This window comes from Haemaphysalis longicornis, unplaced genomic scaffold (genome assembly GCF_048455015.1).
Source record: "Haemaphysalis longicornis isolate Haplotype H1 unplaced genomic scaffold, Haemaphysalis longicornis Haplotype H1 scaffold_2, whole genome shotgun sequence".
Taxonomy (NCBI): Eukaryota; Metazoa; Arthropoda; class Arachnida; order Ixodida; family Ixodidae; genus Haemaphysalis; species Haemaphysalis longicornis.
In genome coordinates this window covers 257,243,245-257,251,810 of record NW_027526295.1, presented here as the reverse complement: position 1 = coordinate 257,251,810, position 8,566 = coordinate 257,243,245, and the positions used below count along the sequence as shown (strand labels likewise).

The 8,566-nt window shown below is 44.6% G+C and overlaps 1 long non-coding RNA gene across 1 annotated transcript; it reads right to left on the bottom strand.

Moving 5' to 3' along the window:
- Positions 1-4,085: 4,085 nt before the first annotated feature.
- On the bottom strand, positions 4,086-7,963 carry LOC144170472 (uncharacterized). Its single transcript, XR_013322620.1, has 2 exons — positions 7,925-7,963; positions 4,086-4,205 (listed from the first exon to the last, which is right to left on the bottom strand). It is a non-coding gene; the product is annotated as an uncharacterized LOC144170472 (long non-coding RNA).
- Between the last annotated feature and the right edge of the window lie 603 nt (positions 7,964-8,566).

Genomic DNA, 8,566 nt, shown 5'->3' with positions numbered 1-8,566 from the left:
CTGTTGTTAATGTATTGCGCCAGATTTGTTCCTAAGAAGATTATCCAAAATCTTTATAGAGAAAGCTTAGTATTGCCAAAAAGTCATTCAGTGAAATGGTGTATCCAGCTCATGTATTGAGTTGCGGGGGAAATACGAGTACAATTAGCTTACTTTTTATACGGCGGACCCGTTTCACGTGAGGGAGACCAAGCGAAGAATTTTTACCGGTTGAAGTGCATTTGGGGAAGCAGTCCCGAAATATTGGGAGACAACTTGCCTATGTAACAGAAAGGAAAGAAAATATGATCAATTCACAGTTGGAGCACTAACCATTAATGGAGCAGACACAGGGCGTCTTAGAAAAGCACCTTAGAAGAAAACTGATGTCAACGAAACGATTCGGGAAAATAGCGATGTTAGCCATTCCGCTTAATGGTAGAAAGCACGCTTCGTGGATTAGAGTGGAAACGAAAGGGGTGGACCTTTCCGCCCCGATTTACGGAAGAGAAATGGAGGTGGGCAGGGCACGTAAAACCAGGATTGGCAACCATTTGAAGGACACAAGTAACGGTGTGTCTACCAATTAAAGAATCAAGAAAGTAGTCGAAGGAGGAAGAAAATTAATGGAGCAATCAGTTAGGAAAATTCAGAGGCAAGGGTTGGATTCATCCGACCTAGGATAGAGGGGATGAAGGTCATGAGAAGAGAGGGGTCTTCGTCTGGTAATGGACATCCGACAGACGGTGATGAAGAAATTATCGTTATATGAATACTTACTAAGTTATATTTGGTGCCATAGTTCTTTGTCAGAAAGCTCCGCCACTGTTACGTTTTAGGGATCATCCATTTAAATGCCACCCTTATGCAGTGAACTATTGGAAGCAGCGGTGTACCCAAGGTGGAGGAGGAGTGAGGGGGATGGGATTACTTCCTCCCCGAAGGCCTTCTAAGTGAGCAATTCAAAGGGTACGACTAGTGAACCGTATTTAGTGACACTGGGTACGACGTGCCTGCACACCCCACCCATACAGCTGTCGCTGCACTTAGAAAACACCACGCGCCTGGGCATGCCTTGAACCACTCTTTCTTGTTCGCGTGGCATTATTTCTCTACGTAATTTTGGTTGACCGGCTTTATACTCCCGCCGAACGCCAAGCGTGATTTTGCAACATGGAGGTAAAATAGTGATGTCATAGTAATGTGCGTTTTCTTTTCCTTCTCGGGGGAGACAACTGTAAAGGTAACTCTACTGTTTCATTCGGAAGTAACGTAGGTCCCTAACATGTTCCTTTTATTTGCAGGTAACGAGTAGTTTCGCACTTTCAGCAACGCCAACAAAACTGCTTCAAGGTACCTCCGGCCATCGCGCAAAGACCGTAAGTAAGGGTATTATTTGATATTTTCGGTGGTCCAATTCGCGGCAGGGCCTGGCGAGCATTGCGGGGTTTCGACATTCTTACCGTCCTCGCCTCTATGTGCGGAGAACGATCACTGCAGCTTATGCATCCTCCATGCGCTTATGCCGTTATATAAAGCAGCGCAGCTGGTGCTGCCCTCTTAGTAGCGCCGCGAGAATCGATTGCGCACCGGGAGCAGGAAAGAGGAAGTTGCCGTTGAAACTCACAGATGGGGCAAGTGGTCCGGGCGCCATAATTCAAAGTTGGTCCTACCGCTTTTGAGCGAAATAGTTTAGAGGCGCGGGTCTGAAAAGACTACAGATGACAAAAACAACAATCGGAGAGGGACGAGAGACGGAATTCAAGTTTTGCATGCAGATTTTCTTTCAAGTTTTGCATTAAGATGTCATCAGGCCGACGGCTGAATCCTATAGCCTTTAGCCTCATCGTATTACGTCGCAACCCGTTGTGTGGCAAAATGATCCGAATAATCCCCCCTGTGATCCCCCCTATCCTCGGTCGGATGAATCCAACCCTTGCCCCCGAATTTTCCTAACTGATTGAGAAGAATTACCTGCTTTGTGTACAACGCGGTACGAACAGTTTTTACTTTGTTCGGGCTCTCAAGCCTGGAAGAGGACTTAAAATAAAGGATTTGATCTAGTCCTGTCGTTTTGCACAGGAAATCAGTGTTTTCAAAAGAAAAAAACGAAAGGCAGCAACCATGTTCTATGACTACCGGTGCGACACGACCAGCATTTTTCTGGTTGTGGCACATTTGTTTTGACGAATTGAACCCCTTCATCCACTTCTTCCGTCCCCTCAACCTTCATCCAGCCTTCTGGCACCCCTTCCCCACTTTCCCTCCTCCGAAGGCTCCGATGCCCGGCCCCGCTCCCCTGAATCCACACCCTCCCTGTTTTCCGTACAACGGAGGGTAGTCTAATCAGCTGAATATCATTGTCATGTAAACGAATGCTGAAGCAAGCGATCCAGACTCCGAAAGAAAAAAACAAAAAAAAAGCTATTCATTCAAGTTCCCCTCCACCAGGCCATTTTGGCTTGGTATACGAGAAAAATATGGCAGCCCATTTTGCTTCATGTTGCAGGTTTTTGCTACCATACTTGAAGCACTTCAAGTTCAACCGATATCGACTGGTCGCGCTCTAAGTGGTCACCGACGAGCCATGTCGTCAACGCAAGCTTCACGCTATCAACTGTAGACGAATGTTGGTGGGCGAATGACGGGATTAACATGGCGTTCCTGGAACACCCGACGAGTGGCATGCGGCTAAAAGGAGGAAATTATTCCACGTTTTGATTGGCTCCTGAAACCACTGTCAGTTGGGGACAAAAGTTAGGGACATTTAGGGAATTTGTTGTTGCAGTGAGCAGGCTTGATGTGGCTTCGCGCGTCGCCTCCTAGGGAATTCCCTGTAAGTAGCTGAGGGGAGGCGATGGCCAGTGTCTAGCAGCAGACGACGCAAGAAACGGCTGGAACTGACGCTTCCTTTTGTAATTACTTCAATTTTTACGGGTGTCTTGCTGAACGATTTTTTTAATGCGGAGCGTGCCTGCCTGACCGTGTCCATGGTGTCGCCCCGAGTTTGTCCTGCGCTGGTTCCTTTATTCTTAAAAAAAACTTCAAAATTTCTTTCTCCTCTGTGTGGCCCTAATATATTACTGCTGGCCCGCGCCAACCAATAATCAGATTTGGAGGACGTCTTCTTCATTATTTCTCCGACACTTAATTACCTCTGCGTTTAAGTTTCTGCTTCTTTCAAGAACGATGAGAAAATCATCCGTTCACGGCTGCGGGATTTACTACAACCGCGCGTGCACCCGGGAGAACAGTTATCGCAATAGCAGTTTTACTTGTGCAGTGTGCCACATTTAAACTAAAAAGAAACGTAGGATAAGATACTGCCTTCTCTAGTCAGTTTCCAGATGTGGTCATTCCAAAATGCATATTTATTGGCAATAGATGGTAGCGTAGCTTATTTAGTGGATCTAAGTCTAAACAAATTTGTGTTATTGCAGGATGCTTGATTGCTGACACTAGCCCTTTGTAGTAACCGATGTAAAGCAAGCATTAGATTGCTTCCAACTTACAGGCTTCAAGAGCAGATGTGAAGGCCAGTATTAAAATATGCAAAATCTTGAGAACCTGCTGTTGTAAGAGAACCTGCAGTGTAGCATCTCAATCTTAATGTCTTCTTGTGAAGACCTTTAACATGTTCCTCGGACGAATGTCTTATAACTTTTCAGCTTGAGAGGTAGTAGTAGTAGTATGTATTGTTGAATAAGGCGGACTTAGCCTTGCATAGCTGCCGGCAATTGCTCCGCCTAATCGTCCCCAATACCATATCAAATCTCTCAAAGTCATAACACCTCACTTAGTCCTAAAATAACAGACACGCAATGTCACCACACCTCACTTAGTCCTGTGGACTGCAAGAATCCGAGTAGGAGATGAGACACATCTCTTCGCACAATCCAGTGGTCCCTAGAAAAAATAACGTCCTCCGATGCAGCATGGGCACTCCTACTACTTGAATTGGTTGTGAATGTTGGCTACCTGGCAGTTCGTTTAAACTGCAGCATAAATACCAATAAGTGACCAGGGGACGATGACGTGCAAGTGCTTGGGTATTGTCCTCCATGTTATTTCCACGTTCCTGAACAATGTAAAAGGAATATACCAAATGAAGGAGACAGTTTTTAGTTTTATTTATTCCCAGTTTCACGGCCATAGAAGACGACATATCAGAGGTGCTCAGCACAAACATTGTAGGTGCATCCAGATGCTTGTTGAGACCCCTGTCACTGAAAAGTAAAAAAGAAATAGCATTTTGAAAACTGGTCAAGCACTACATATATTTCCTTAGGAGCCTCCCATTCACAATTCAAATGAACAAACAGCTTAAACACAGTACACTATTATTGTGTTGCTTGCGTGTATGTTTTTTAGTATGCGTGTGGACACTGACGTTTCTGCTGTATCTTTTTTCCTTTATTTTTTTTCTTGTACGCACGTGGCAGAATTCTCTTATGTTATTATTCTTCGTTTAATCTGCTCAGGTACCACACCCCTCATTAATGTCAGTGGGGCCATAAGGGTATCTTGAATAAATAAACATAGAACACCAAATACATGGTGCTACATCTAGAAATTAACGTTCCTGTAGCAGTTAAAAATTTATAAAATAAATAATAAAATGGCACATTTCCACACATTTCCTAATACAAATAAAAACACGGCCAACTCCAGCTTTCTTCAAAATTTTGTACTATACCAGTCTCTTTGAACCAGGCGAAAAAACTGTAAGCATCTTGAAAACAATTTTATTTGCACGTAAATTGCAGACAGCTTAAAGGAGCCATGAAGAGAAAACACAAGTTTGGTTCATTCAAAAGATTGTCTCGTTAGAATCATACTGACACCACTTTTAACGTAAACTTCGCTCAAATAAGCTACATAATTACGAAAAACGGGAATGGTCATGCGACCCACCAGCTCATTCCCCGCAACAGAACCTATGATGTCACATGAGCTAAGCTCTGCGATTGGCGGAGGCTGGCAGAAGCAGACACAAATTAGGTAGAGCTGTAATTACAAACTAGACGAACGAGCGATTTGCGCTTAAATTTAGGGCACATTCTTTACAAAGCAATAAGAATGATGGGACAAACAGTGGAAATTATGAAAGCACATGTAAACATAGAAGTACTGATGCATTCTGCTGTTCGTACTGCGCACAGCATGCTTGGTTTAGCAGCACAGCACTACGGGGCTTGGGGCTGTCTCAGACGACACTGGCCGATTGACGCAAGCAACCTTGTTTTATGTGACCCCATTTGTCGAGCGAGCACTGTTTCAGGGAACGAATATTTTCTCCCAGAACAAAAACAAGCCAGGTTTAAATGCGGGCAAACACAAACCAAACGCTTGCCACGGTATGGTGGCGCCATCTAGGTTACGGAACGTAAAAAAGCGCGGGAACAAACCCACACCGCTGTACAGGGTGGAGACAACCTTTGAACGGTCCCGTCCCGCTGCAATTGGGCCAACGGGCTCAACGCGTTATTCTTTTCGTTTCCCACGAGACCTAGCAACGCGAAACAGACAATATGATTCAAACTTCTTCAATAAACCGCGTTGCGGCGATAATTTTAGCGCGGTTTTGACACAATGACTTGCTTCGGCGGCGAGCGAGCAACCGAAAATGGCGGCGCCAGAGTATACGTGTCCCTACCCTGTACGGCGGATGCGTGAATCAAGGTACTCTAGGCTGCAGAGCGGTCGGTTCCTGTGATGTCACTTGGGACCACGAAAACGCACGATTGAGCGGGAAAATCAAAATTTTAACCTAAATTGTTTAATTTCTCAGTGAATAAAGCACCGTTTGTATCTGGACAAGCGCTGGGGGCACTATAAAACACGAAATCTTTCGAATAAAACCAACTTGCATTTTCTCTTCCTGGCTCCTTTAACTTAGGTGTCGCAGAAGCTGTTGTACAACAATGACTTACTTGCTCGTCTCTGTTTTTCTGATTTTGCCCTTCTACGAACAAGTCACATCCTACAGTCGCAATGAGGTTGGTCGACCTGTTAACAGTTACAAAATAGAAAGCTATTGTATTGTGCTTATTTCTAACATTATTTTAAAGTTCTTACTCTCACTCCTGTGACACCTAAGGCTGATTCAGCTGGAGAGCACCCCTGTGTGGGCAGCAAATTCTATAGTGGTATGAAGTGGCAAAGATTTGGCAAAACAAAGCTTTTTTTGTGATGTAAGGATGATGCTCTACCAGGTGAGCGCAAGGGTGGAGATTGCTTCACCTTTGCACGATAATGCATTAATCACGACTAAGTTCAGTTAGGTGTCCTCGACATTTCAGAGAAGTGCCGAGCAAAAACTGTTTTGAAGAACAACTCAGAAATACTAATGGCCAGAAATGGGCGGCTGGGCGGCCAGAATGTTACGGTCTCTCTTAACTCCAAACTAAAAACAAGTCAGCTTAAAACAAGTAAAAAATACCTTAAAGGAGTAGCACCACTATTAAACGTTCATAGCATGATTAGGCTCTACTTAAAAGGAGTACTTGAAATATCAAAGCTGAGATAACTATGCAAAAAGTTTCCTTTGTAGCTGCAGATTTTAGTAGCAACCATTCAGTATAACATATTTTAAATCAATTTTAATATTTGCATGCACAAGAAAGCTCCGAATGAATACCCTTTCGACACTGGCATAAGCAAGATACGTGGAGTGCCTCGCCATGCAGTTCGCCCCAAACTGCCGACATTAGGGCTCCAGTGACTCAGCCAACACACTGGCTGCTGATGGTGCACGCTGCACTGCCTTGTGAATCATGTCACAGTTTTGGGACTGATATCGTGTGGCCCAGACGTGTGCGGCCATGGCCAGCTTGGGCCACTCTAGGGCACGCATCTAGTCTGACCATGATGCAATGAGAACAGCGACATCAAGAGTGCCATTCTCTCATGGCGGCCGCCTTGGTGTTCGTTCTGTCCAAGCCAAAACTGACACGAATAAACAAGGCTCAAAATAATTATATATACTGAGGTTGACAATCTAATGTTCCAATCTATGATTCCTGGGCTGGTAGGCAGCCATAGAAATGGGAAAAATGTAACACGAGAATTTCATACCAGTACTTTTTTAGAATATTTACATAGACAAATGAACTGCAAGCTAATGACCCTTTCTGCCAGTTGTTGCCCCCATCTGTCCACCATTCCTCAGCTGAGCATGAAAGACTGGTACAATAAAGTGTCAAGTTTAGATCTGACAAGTTTGCAAGCTCAGTGATTCACATTGAACTTTTTGTGAACTTTCTTTACAAGGATTTAACCTATAACCACTCCTCCCTGGCTTGGCTCATGTACAATGCTTAAGCTTCACGCACATACTGTACTTGGTACAGTTTCATTTACTAAAGTGAAGCCTCCAGCCTCTCGCTGATGTGTCTGTAGTCCACCCAAAATGCACTGCAGAAAGCCAACTTTTTCTAATGATGACGATCGTGGGTGAAGTGAACGCTTCCCGTGATCTGAATTGAACCTGGGTCCCTCATGTTATGAAGCTGACATCTATCCCATTGCGCCATTTCAGCACAGTCGAAGCAATCTGGATTTGCATAGAAGTGGAAAATTACACAGGAAATGTACACCTCCATCTAACGACAATGGTTGTACACTACAGAAGGTCATGGATTGCCTGCATCAGTAAAGCTCTAGAGAGCACAACTGCAGCGCATCAGACCGTCCCAATAAGAAACAGGTGTTCAGTACTGGGCTGGTTAATTTGGTGTTGGACTTGGTTTCGGAAAGCTTCACATCCCCCATTTTTGTCGTTTCAACAGATGGGCAGTTGATTTTTTGTTAAGTCTTCCCGTCAGTAACTAGGACACAGCTACATATTTGGCTGTCATACTACCAGGGTGGTCTGCGAGCAGACAGTCTGTCTGCGGCTAATTTCGAGTGTACCACAAAACGACCCACTTGTGGAGGCATTCACCTGCTTTCCATGGGTACCCAGAAAGGATGTAGACCAAGCTTTGCTCTCCAGGCCCTGCACCAACATCGTAGGGGCCAAGTCCAAGCACTTCTTTTTTTCCACTGGAAGCCCTCCTATGCAGACGCTGCAGGAACAGGATTAAATGCTGTGTCAGCACAACTGAAAGTTGGGTAGGCTAATAATACATCTTTGAAAAACAAAATGCGTAAAAGATGGCGACGTGGAATAAGACCACACAGGACAACCGACTACAAGAAAAAGAACACACATACAGCACATTGTTTTGTGTTTTCTGCAAAAGCAGAAGTGGGCAATCTCTGCCGCATTGTTAATAACAAGGATTATTGAAGTAAAGGGAGGAACGAGTACAGTGTTAACCTTGCGCAGCCTTTAGTTCATTGTACGATTGGCATGGTTTACAGAATTCCGTTGTCATGTAAGTCCGTGTATGTGGGCCAGACAGGACGCCGTCTAAGCGTCCATCTCGGAGAGCACTTGTTTACGGTAGCGAAATCAACGGGTGCAAATCTTCCTGCACATGATAAAAAGTGTGGGTGCCACCCTTTGTTTGACGAGGCTGTGGTGTGTCCCTCCTGCCTGTACGCGTTATTTGTGTGCTTTCAAATTTTCAGTGGCTTTATG